This window comes from Anabrus simplex, chromosome 2, assembly GCF_040414725.1.
Source record: "Anabrus simplex isolate iqAnaSimp1 chromosome 2, ASM4041472v1, whole genome shotgun sequence".
Classification (NCBI taxonomy): domain Eukaryota; kingdom Metazoa; phylum Arthropoda; class Insecta; order Orthoptera; family Tettigoniidae; genus Anabrus; species Anabrus simplex.
The window spans coordinates 343,303,206-343,312,600 of record NC_090266.1 but is presented as its reverse complement, the minus strand read 5'-3'; the positions used below and the strand labels follow the sequence as shown (position 1 = coordinate 343,312,600).

At 43.0% G+C, this 9,395-nt stretch overlaps 1 non-coding gene across 1 annotated transcript; it reads left to right on the top strand.

The window, feature by feature from the left end:
* Positions 1–7,822: 7,822 nt before the first annotated feature.
* TRNAS-CGA (transfer RNA serine (anticodon CGA)) lies at positions 7,823–7,899 on the top strand. Its single transcript has one exon. It is a non-coding gene; the product is annotated as a tRNA-Ser (tRNA).
* Positions 7,900–9,395: the final 1,496 nt, after the last annotated feature.

Below are 9,395 nucleotides of genomic sequence, written 5' to 3'. Positions count from 1 at the left end.
ATTACAATTATTCGCAGACCTTCAAATTTTCTTTGTAGATATGCCATACAGTTACGCATGTTGATAATTATTGTTTTACACGGCCTAACATCTAAGTTATCAATCACTATCATTCATGAACGCGCTCACAACAACCTAACATCTAGGTTATCAGCTACTAATATATATGAATAAACACACACACCACAAGCTGTTCAACACTTCTAAATGCTCAGGCTATATCAAACTATAACTGGGTTATTGAAACCTAATGAGAGGTACCATTCACAAAACTATCCTTAAAACTGTAACATAATTTACAATATGATGAAAGAGAGGAAGCCATGTAGGCTACAACTCACCAGCACAGCTGCAGCTATTCAATACAAAGATGTATGATACAATGCAGGAAAGAAATATTTACATCTAAGTCATATACCATTCTTCTCCAGGATGAAGAACAGGAATGTTGTGAAAACCTGAGAACTGCATGTCTTGACAATATTGTCCTAAATCACGGATGACTGAACAATATGTACTTGTTCAATACACTTCGTACTTTCTTTCTGTCTCTTTTCTCCTCTTCCTTAGAATATTCATGACGCATTCTGGAACTGGCATAGCACTTCACAATTAACTTCACCAAGTCCATTTTATGGCTCTGTGCAAATTTCTGATCAAGTAAATGGTCCTTTATACCACGCAACTAGGTTCTATTCACTGACCTCAACATACTACAGAGGACCTTCTGATGAACTTCTTTGCTCCTTAGTATATTCATATTTCTGAGTGCACTTTTAGTCAACTTACACAACACTAACACATATTTGGATGGCACGATTGAACCTTCACCTCCAGAGTACATCTTCCCCTTGAATAAGGCACAGTCTGTGTAGTTCTCTCTGGCACTTCTCAGAGCGTTCAAACATACTGCATATTTCAAAAGGCGTTCCACCTTCCTCACCACAAATCCAGCAATATCTGTCCGCCTTCTAGATCTATTTCCACTATATTTTCTATGTATGTCCATTTTGTTGCATCACTTTCATTGTTAAAAGCTGTTCCCAAACCAACCAAAGAATGCTTCACCAATTTGAACATGTGACACATACCTAGAAAAATAAAGACTGGCTCTTTTGTCACTGGGTGTTGAAATGACCATTGTCATGCACTGTGCTCAGAGCAGTGAATACGAAACTTTCCTTAATTTCTCCTGACAAACTATCAGTTTAAAAAAGCAATGGGCAACTTTCAATGGTCATTGATGGCATTTACCAGAAATACGAGTTTCTCCTTTGCTTCCGGGAGTGAATCATCACCGACATCAGCCCCATGCCCACATAAGCACATGCGCCCTTTCCATCCCATTCTATATTCTTCCTGATGGATATTTCATCAATAATGAGGCTACAAAGGGCAGGTTTACCTATGACATTACCCTCTTCCACTATAAGCTTTAGAGCAGGGTCAGCCAACTGGCTGGCGTGTGGTGTAAGAGGGCCCGTGTGACGTCGGAGAGCACGTGTGGCGTATGAGCACAGAAGGTGGGGAGACGCTGTCGTAGAGTGAGCCGAAGAGACAGCCTCGCTTTTTAGTAAACACGTGCAGTGCTATACGTAGTGGTGGTGGTAGTGGTACAGTACGTATGGATGAACCGGGCACATCACGGTGCGACAAGCTACCTACCCCTCCGATCTTTTTATCTTTATGAGAAGATCTATATTTATTTGTTGAAAAGATAGGATTGCTTCAGCTAAATGTTTAGTTTGTATATGCAGAAATAAAGTTGCTTTATAACTCTTATGCTACTTCATAACAAAGTTACGTTACAATAAAATATGTAGAGAGAAATATGTACTACACATGCCCCATTGTACCTGCAGCTCTTGGGCCTTCCCCTACGAATGACGTTGTGTTTCCCCTCGCCCCTCTAGCCTTCACTTCTCAGTTACAGTACTAAGTACTTCGTTTCGCTGCCCGAGCAGAGTGTGTGACGTGTTACCTGACATCACACGTACACGCTGTTGGCTGACCCTGCTTTAGAGCTTTAGTGCTTCTTTTGTAAAGCCAGAAGAGTCATCTACAATTTTGTACAATTTCCTAAGAGTGAGTGCATGAGGCAAGCTTACATTGAACACCTTCCTTACAATCGTAAGCCTTACTAGATTAAAAGTGCAATGTAAGGGCAAAACATCGCAATACTGTTGCTGTTTGTTCCCCTCCATTTTCTGAAAAAAATGTATTTTCCTGGAAGGAGTGTGGGAAAACTCGCGGAAAACCACTATTAGGGTGGCCACTGTCAGGGCCTGCATTCGAACCTTCTATCTCCGGACATCCAGCTCAATCGCACAATCATGGTGCGCGACTATGGCTATGTTGTGAGGTACAGGAATGTATTTAGAAAATGTTCAAAGTAAGTTAAGTCAACGATGTGACTCCTGGAATGGATTTCGGTCTTTGGTCTAAGTAGTATAAGTCAGAACTAAACTATGTGTAGAATATTTCATTTGGCCGTAATGGTATAAGTAAACATGTCAATATCCGTGTACGGGAGAAGAGTACAAGTCATATTGTGACTTACACTCGTTTTCTCTGGCAGCCTAGATACGGTATGTAATCATGTTAGTGTCTTTACAGTTACAGATTTTAATCCCTACCTGTGAAAATATATCTTCCTCCCCTTTTCAAATCTCTGACTGTAATTGTAAGCAGCGCAAGATATGACCATTTTTGCTATATATTTTCAAATTGGCATACTTCAATTATCACATTTACGAAAATATGTGCTTTTATATGTTTGTAATATATTACAATTATATAGAAAAACCCTCGCATGATTAGTTGAAATATCCCGCTTACGCCGGCAGCCCGAACACATACACCGTAGCTGTCCAACATCAGCTGATCTGATCTTAGCGCCGTGTTCTGCTGGCAGCGCCCTCTCTATCTATTTGTATGCTCGCAGGTCCCAACACACTTCTCTTGATAAACACATCTAACAACCAACTACCACAAAAACACTCAATAGCCTCAAATCAGGGACAAGTCCACCTGTGTAACAAAGTTCGCACCCGGGACCTCACTGGGGTGTGGGGAAGAGCGGCCGAAGAGAAGAAGAAGAAGAAGAAGAAGAAGAAGAAGAAGAAGAAGAAGAAGAAGCAGAGTACAGAAAGTGCTCATTGCCCCGATATGTTATTACAAACGAAATGCGGAAGAAAGAAATGACCGGGCGATCGCATCCGGGAGATAGTGGGCTCGAGCCCCACTGTCGGCAGCCCTGAAGATGGTTTTCCGTAGATTTCCATTTTTTACACCAAGGCAATTAAGCCCACGGCCGATTCCTTCACACTCCAAGTCCTTACCTATTGCATCGTCGCCATAAGACCTATCTGTGTCGGTGCGACGTAAAGCAAGCAACGTTGTAATTTTACCTAACTGTGGATATTATGATCATAGCTACGGGGCCTCCACTGAAAGGTGGAATCCCAACCACCAGGACGTGAATTTTCATTCCAAAAATCCCACATGCAGAGTCCGCGATTGTCCCTGCAAACCTGAATATGGTTCTCCGTGGTTTCCCATTTTCATAACAGGTAAATTCTAGGGCTGCACGTTTATTCAGGCCCCGGTCGCTTCCTTCCCCATACTTGCGTAGTCGAAAACCTTGCAAGTGTTGGTGCGACGTTTACTTAGTCACTACTGCTACATCACAGACGTTTATGCCTTTCAGTCTTCAGTCTGCAAGATTCTGTTATTTAACTAAACGCCTCCACAATCTTCTACTTGCAGTTAGTTGTGGCCTTGTTTAATTCCAAGCCTCTTATCATTAAAGTTTTAAAAACAGAGTCTAACATCATCGTCTTGCTCTCCCTCTACTGCCCTTATCTTCCATGGCCGAGCCCATTCTTCTGAGGTAATTTGTCCTCATCCATTCGTTTCACATGACGCCAACACTGAAGCCCGTTCATATGTGCAGTTTCATTAATCGAGTTTATTCTTAACTTAGCCATTATCTTCTCATTTCTGATACCGTCCTGTCATTGTTCCCATCTGTTCGTACCAGCAATCATTCTCGCTACTTTCATCCCTGTTACCTCCAACGTACGAGTAAGATATCCTGACTCCACCTAGCTTTCACTCCCGTAAAGTCGGTCTGAAAACAGACCGGTGAAAAGATAGATTTCTTCGGGAGCTGACTTCCTCCTGATCGCAACTACGAGCTCAATGTATTAGCTTTGCTGCATCTTGATTCAATCTCACTTACTATACCACCATCCTAACATACCAAATACTTGAAATGATCTACCACTTCAATTTTGCATCACCGTCCAGCTCCATGGCTAAGTGGTTAGCGTGCTGGCCTTTGGTCACAGGGGTTCCGCGTTCGATTCCCGGCTGGATCGGAGATTTTAACCTTAAATTGTTAATTCCCTTGGCTCGGGGACTGCATATTTGTGCTGTCCCCAACATCCCTGCAACTCACCTACCACACATAACGCTATCCTCCACCACAATAACACGTAGTTACCTACACATTGCAAATGCCGCCCACCCTCATCGGAGGGTCCACCTTACAAGGGCTGCACCCGGCTAGAAATAACCACACAAAATTATTATTAGTTTATATTCCGGACCTGATATTCAATTCTATTAGGATGTCTCTCCTACTGAGATGATGTTAGTCTTAGAAATGCTAATTTTCATACCATACTCGCTACACCTATTTTCAAATTCCAAGATGTTAGACTGCAGGCGTTGCACAATCTGCCATTAAGACCAAGTCGTCGGCACAGACCAAACTGTTTACTATATTTCGACCCAACTGAATCCCTCCCTGCCACTTTATATCTTCCAATAGATGATCCATGAATAGGCCTACCATGAATAACAAAGGTGGTTATTACAACCATGTCTAACCCATGTAATAAAAATATTATTGGCTTTACGTACCACTGATTACTTATACGGTTTTCAGAGACGCCGAGGTGCCCGAATTTAGTCCCGCAGGAGTTCTTTTACGTGCCAATAAATCTACCGACACGAAGCTGATGTATTTGAGCACCTTCAAATACCACCGGACTGAGCCACGATCGAACCTGCCATGCTGGGGTCAGAAGGCCAGTGCCTCATCCGTCTGAGCGACTCAGCCCGGCACTAACCCATGTAACTACTTTGAACCAAAGACTCATTCTACTATTAGTTCTTACTGCGGTTCAACTGTCAATACAAATGCCTTTAATTGCCATTAATAACCTGCCCCTAATCTCATAATCCTTGGATTAACACATGTAGATTTCTGTGAGGTGGAAAAGAGCATTAAAATGTCTTTAGTTTGCATTCTGCTCCTGACTGTCGTTAATAGAGGTATTGCAAGATATAAAACATTGTTTTGAAATAAATATTATTTTCTGCTTTGAAAAAAAATCCAGCATTGCAAATTATTTTTAACTAATCCAATGTGCGAAACGTAGTGTTACAAAATGACTTGCTTAGGCAAGTAGCACAGAATTAAAAACATGTTTCTAGAATGCAAGTTTGTAATGATATGCTGTTTTTTGCTTCTCCTGGAAAATTTACTTCGAAGAACCCGGGATGTTTTTGCACTCAGGTCTTCAATTATAAGTGGTCTCCACAAAGCTTGTACTCACAGTCAGCTAGTTCTACACATTCCAGGATTATACAGTACTACGTAAGCAAGTCAATGAGGAAACGCGCGAGGGGAGATTACACTCAGCGATAGCCGCTGTAATTCGGTATCAACATCTCTGGCGTCTCAGATCCCTCGTGGAACGCACAGCTAAGAAGGTTGGTAATTATAACGGTTAAAACCATTCATATAACTCTCCTTAGAAGTTCTGTACATCTTGAACACATGACCTGGTGCTCGGTGGAGTAGTCAGGACCGAGACCTTCGTTTCAGAGGGTCCATGGTTCGAATCCCGGCCGCGGTTACTATATTCCCCCATGTTGTGGACTCGGTGTTTGTTTTTGTCCCAATAAAAATTATTCAGTTACGCACAACAACCGCATTACCAACCACTAAAGAACATGCAACAGTTTCTCGCCATAGGGTTAACATCAGGAAGGGCATTCGGCCGTAAAACATGGTCAAATATACTTGTGGGACACAGTTCGCACCCGTGACACCAGTAAAAATAATCCGTAGAGGGATAATAATAAGAAGAAGTGCCGCCGTGGCTCAGGCGGTAGCACGCCGGCCTCTCACCGCTGGGTTTCGTGGTTTAAATCCCGGTCACTCCATGTGAGATATGTGCTGGTCAAAGCGGAGGCGGGGCAGGTCTTTCTCCGGGTACTCAGGTTTTCTATGTCGTCTTTCATTCCAACAACATTCTCCAATATCATTTCATTTCATCTGTCAGTCATTAATCATTGTCCCAGAGGAGTGCGTCAGTGTTCGGCAACCGGCAAAGTTCCTATCCTCGCCGCTAGGTGGGGCTTCATTCACTCCATTTCTGACCCGTTCGAATGACTGGAAACAGGCTGTGGATTTTCAGTAGTAGAAGAAGAAGAATGTGTCTATCGCACATATTTCTCTGTTATTTTTATACTGCATCTGATTATCCGATCTTCGCTTTATCGAGAACCAGGTCAGTCGACTCAACTACTGGCATAACAATACGCTTATGTGCACTAAATCAGCAGTACAAAAGTGTGTGCATTTTAATATGATGTGGTCGTTACATCATTTCAAGGATACCATATTATGTTGAAGCTAATTTCCTGTTGCCAGACCGACAGCATTTTATATTTCTCATGAAGTACTGACAGCTGGGAAGTGAATATTTTTCCATTCTGCTTTATTACGTAACTGTTACTTCCAAATGTAAACATAAACAGCAAGAGCCCTCTTCTTTTTAAATAATTCATTTTCATTTTTTTGTCAAATAACTTACGTATTTATTTAGTTCACTTTCGTGAAATATTCGTCCACTGTTTCTGTTTCAGTCTTTCATATTCTTTCACATAAATATCCTCATATTTCTATGTGACAAGAAGTGAGTGTAACTGATACTACATACTGTAGACCACGAAAACTTGAACTGGGCAAATGTCAACAGGTTTGGCAAATAGGAGGTGGTGAATGAGATCGCATATCTAGGAGTCATCGTGAGTAACGAGGATGGCTGTGAGCCTCGGGTGCGTGGACGCAGGAAATCAGGCCGCATTGCCATGATGCAGTTGTCCAACATCTGGCGTGACGTTTCAATAGCCAATGCGACAAAATCAACCTTGTTAAATCTCTGTTGTTCCTTGTTATGCATCAGAGAAATTGGCTTTTCACACCACTGACCGTCATCACGTGGAGGGGTTTGAGATGTGGAGCTGCTTCCGTGGACAGCACACAGAACTAACGCATCCAACCTCGCGGAAGTCCGGCTGCAACAAAGATTGTCGATCTACAGTGGCGGCGCGTGACCTGCATCACTGGGGGTTCAAAAGAAGAAAAAATTGCCTCCCCCCAACTCTCCTCTCCCCATCTCCGCCAGCTTCTCTTCCATCGTGGGCCGTAACCTCCTAAACTAAGATGACGTAAGTTCTAGAAATGTGATCAAATACGAGAGGAGCAGAAAATACGGTAGGCCTACATGCCGAGTTTTACCACATGCAAAATAAGAAATAACGGCTTCATTGAAGTCCGCAGAGTCTCGAACAAAGTTCCTTTCAATTGACAACATAGCAAAAGCAATGTCTATCCTCGGTCATTGTGCTGCGCTAGAAAGTCTTTATTCTCTTCAGGGTAGAGAAACACCTTTCTGCTTCCGATGTCATGGGAATAGTAACAACTATATTTAAAAGTTTTCATTGGTATTACCCTGCCTAGGCCACCATAGCTCAATTGGTAGAGCAACCGACGCGAAATCGGGAGGTTGTGGGTTCGGATCCCACTGGTGTCCGGCTGGCTATTTTTCCGCCTCTGTGGTATAGTGGTTAGCGTGATTAGCTGCCACCCCCGGAGGTCCGGGTTCGATTCCGGCTCTGCCACGAAAATTTGAAAAGTGGTACGAGGGCTGGAACGGGGTCCATTCAGCCTCGGGAGGTCAACTGAGTAGAGGTGGGTTTGATTCCCACCTCAGCCATCCTCGAAGTGGTTTTCCGTGGTTTCCCACTTCTCCTCCAGGCGAATGCCGGGATAGTACCTAACTTAAGGCCACGGCCGCTTCCTTCCCTCTTCCTTGTCTATCCCTTCCAATCTTCCCATCCCTCCACAAGGCCCCTATTCAGCATAGCAGGTGAGGCCGCCTGGGCGAGGTACTGGTCATTCTCCCCAGTTGTATCCCCCGACCAAGAGTCTGAAGCTCCAGGACACTGACGCTGAGTCCGAGGGAAAAGCCGAACTTGGAGGGTAAACAGATGATGATGATGATGATGATGATGATGATGATGATGATGATTACCTTGCCGCTATTCCTTGCCTCAATGATTTTTGAGTTAAGTTTCTCTCCAAAAGGTAATTATTCCAAAGAAAGCAAATTAATAGATGTTTAGCAAGTAATGCTATATTTGGGACAAGATATTAATTGGAATTTGACAGTTTAATGTGACTTTTGGTAGTAACGATGCTTTTCAACACTAGCGCTATTTACGTGCACTATTCTTTGTTGCCTAGTCAAATTCCCGTAAGGCCAACAGATGGCAGGCACATACCCCAACACCAACAACACGACTAGCTAGTCTTGAGACAGTGGCCTATAGCGCATGCGTAAAGAACAGAGATCCGTTTCTGCGATATCCTGGTCTTGCCTTAGTGCTGGTTTTCGTCCCCCCGCACCTCGCCACTCCCTTCGCCAAAGGGGGTTGACACTTCATAGGGAGCGTCCGAAGCAGTTCTGAGATGGGCCAATCGATCTCCGCCAACTAATGAAAACTAAAATTCTCTTTTAGAGGGTTAATTTAGAAGGCAGAGGTTGGCATTACACATTCAGTTGCGTGGTACAGCAAATTCAAAACACAACACCGTTATCGTTGCGCGCGAAGGGACCTTGGTCGTACGGTATGTAATAGTGCTTGTTAGACGAAAATTTGTTGAGATTCTTTCGCATTGAATGAGATTTTTGATCCAGTTTTTTGAGAGTATGGTGCGAAATTATAATTATGCGCGTTCTCAGTGTGAAGAAATAGTATTATGATCATGAACGTACTTCACATTGAACTACTTAGCTGTTGCGAGTAAACGTCTGTGTGATTGTGCTTCTTACCTGCTGTTTGGAATAAATAAATTCAAAATATAAACTGTGTGCATTATGCTGTGTTTTACTTTCATCCTTTCCTTCTCGTGTTTCCCATTCCCATACATAAAAGTCGTGGGAAGGGTTCAACGAACGAACGAAAGAATGAGGTTACAGTATATTAGATCGTGATTTAGGCAAGTATGGGCGTTTTGGGGTTTTATATGA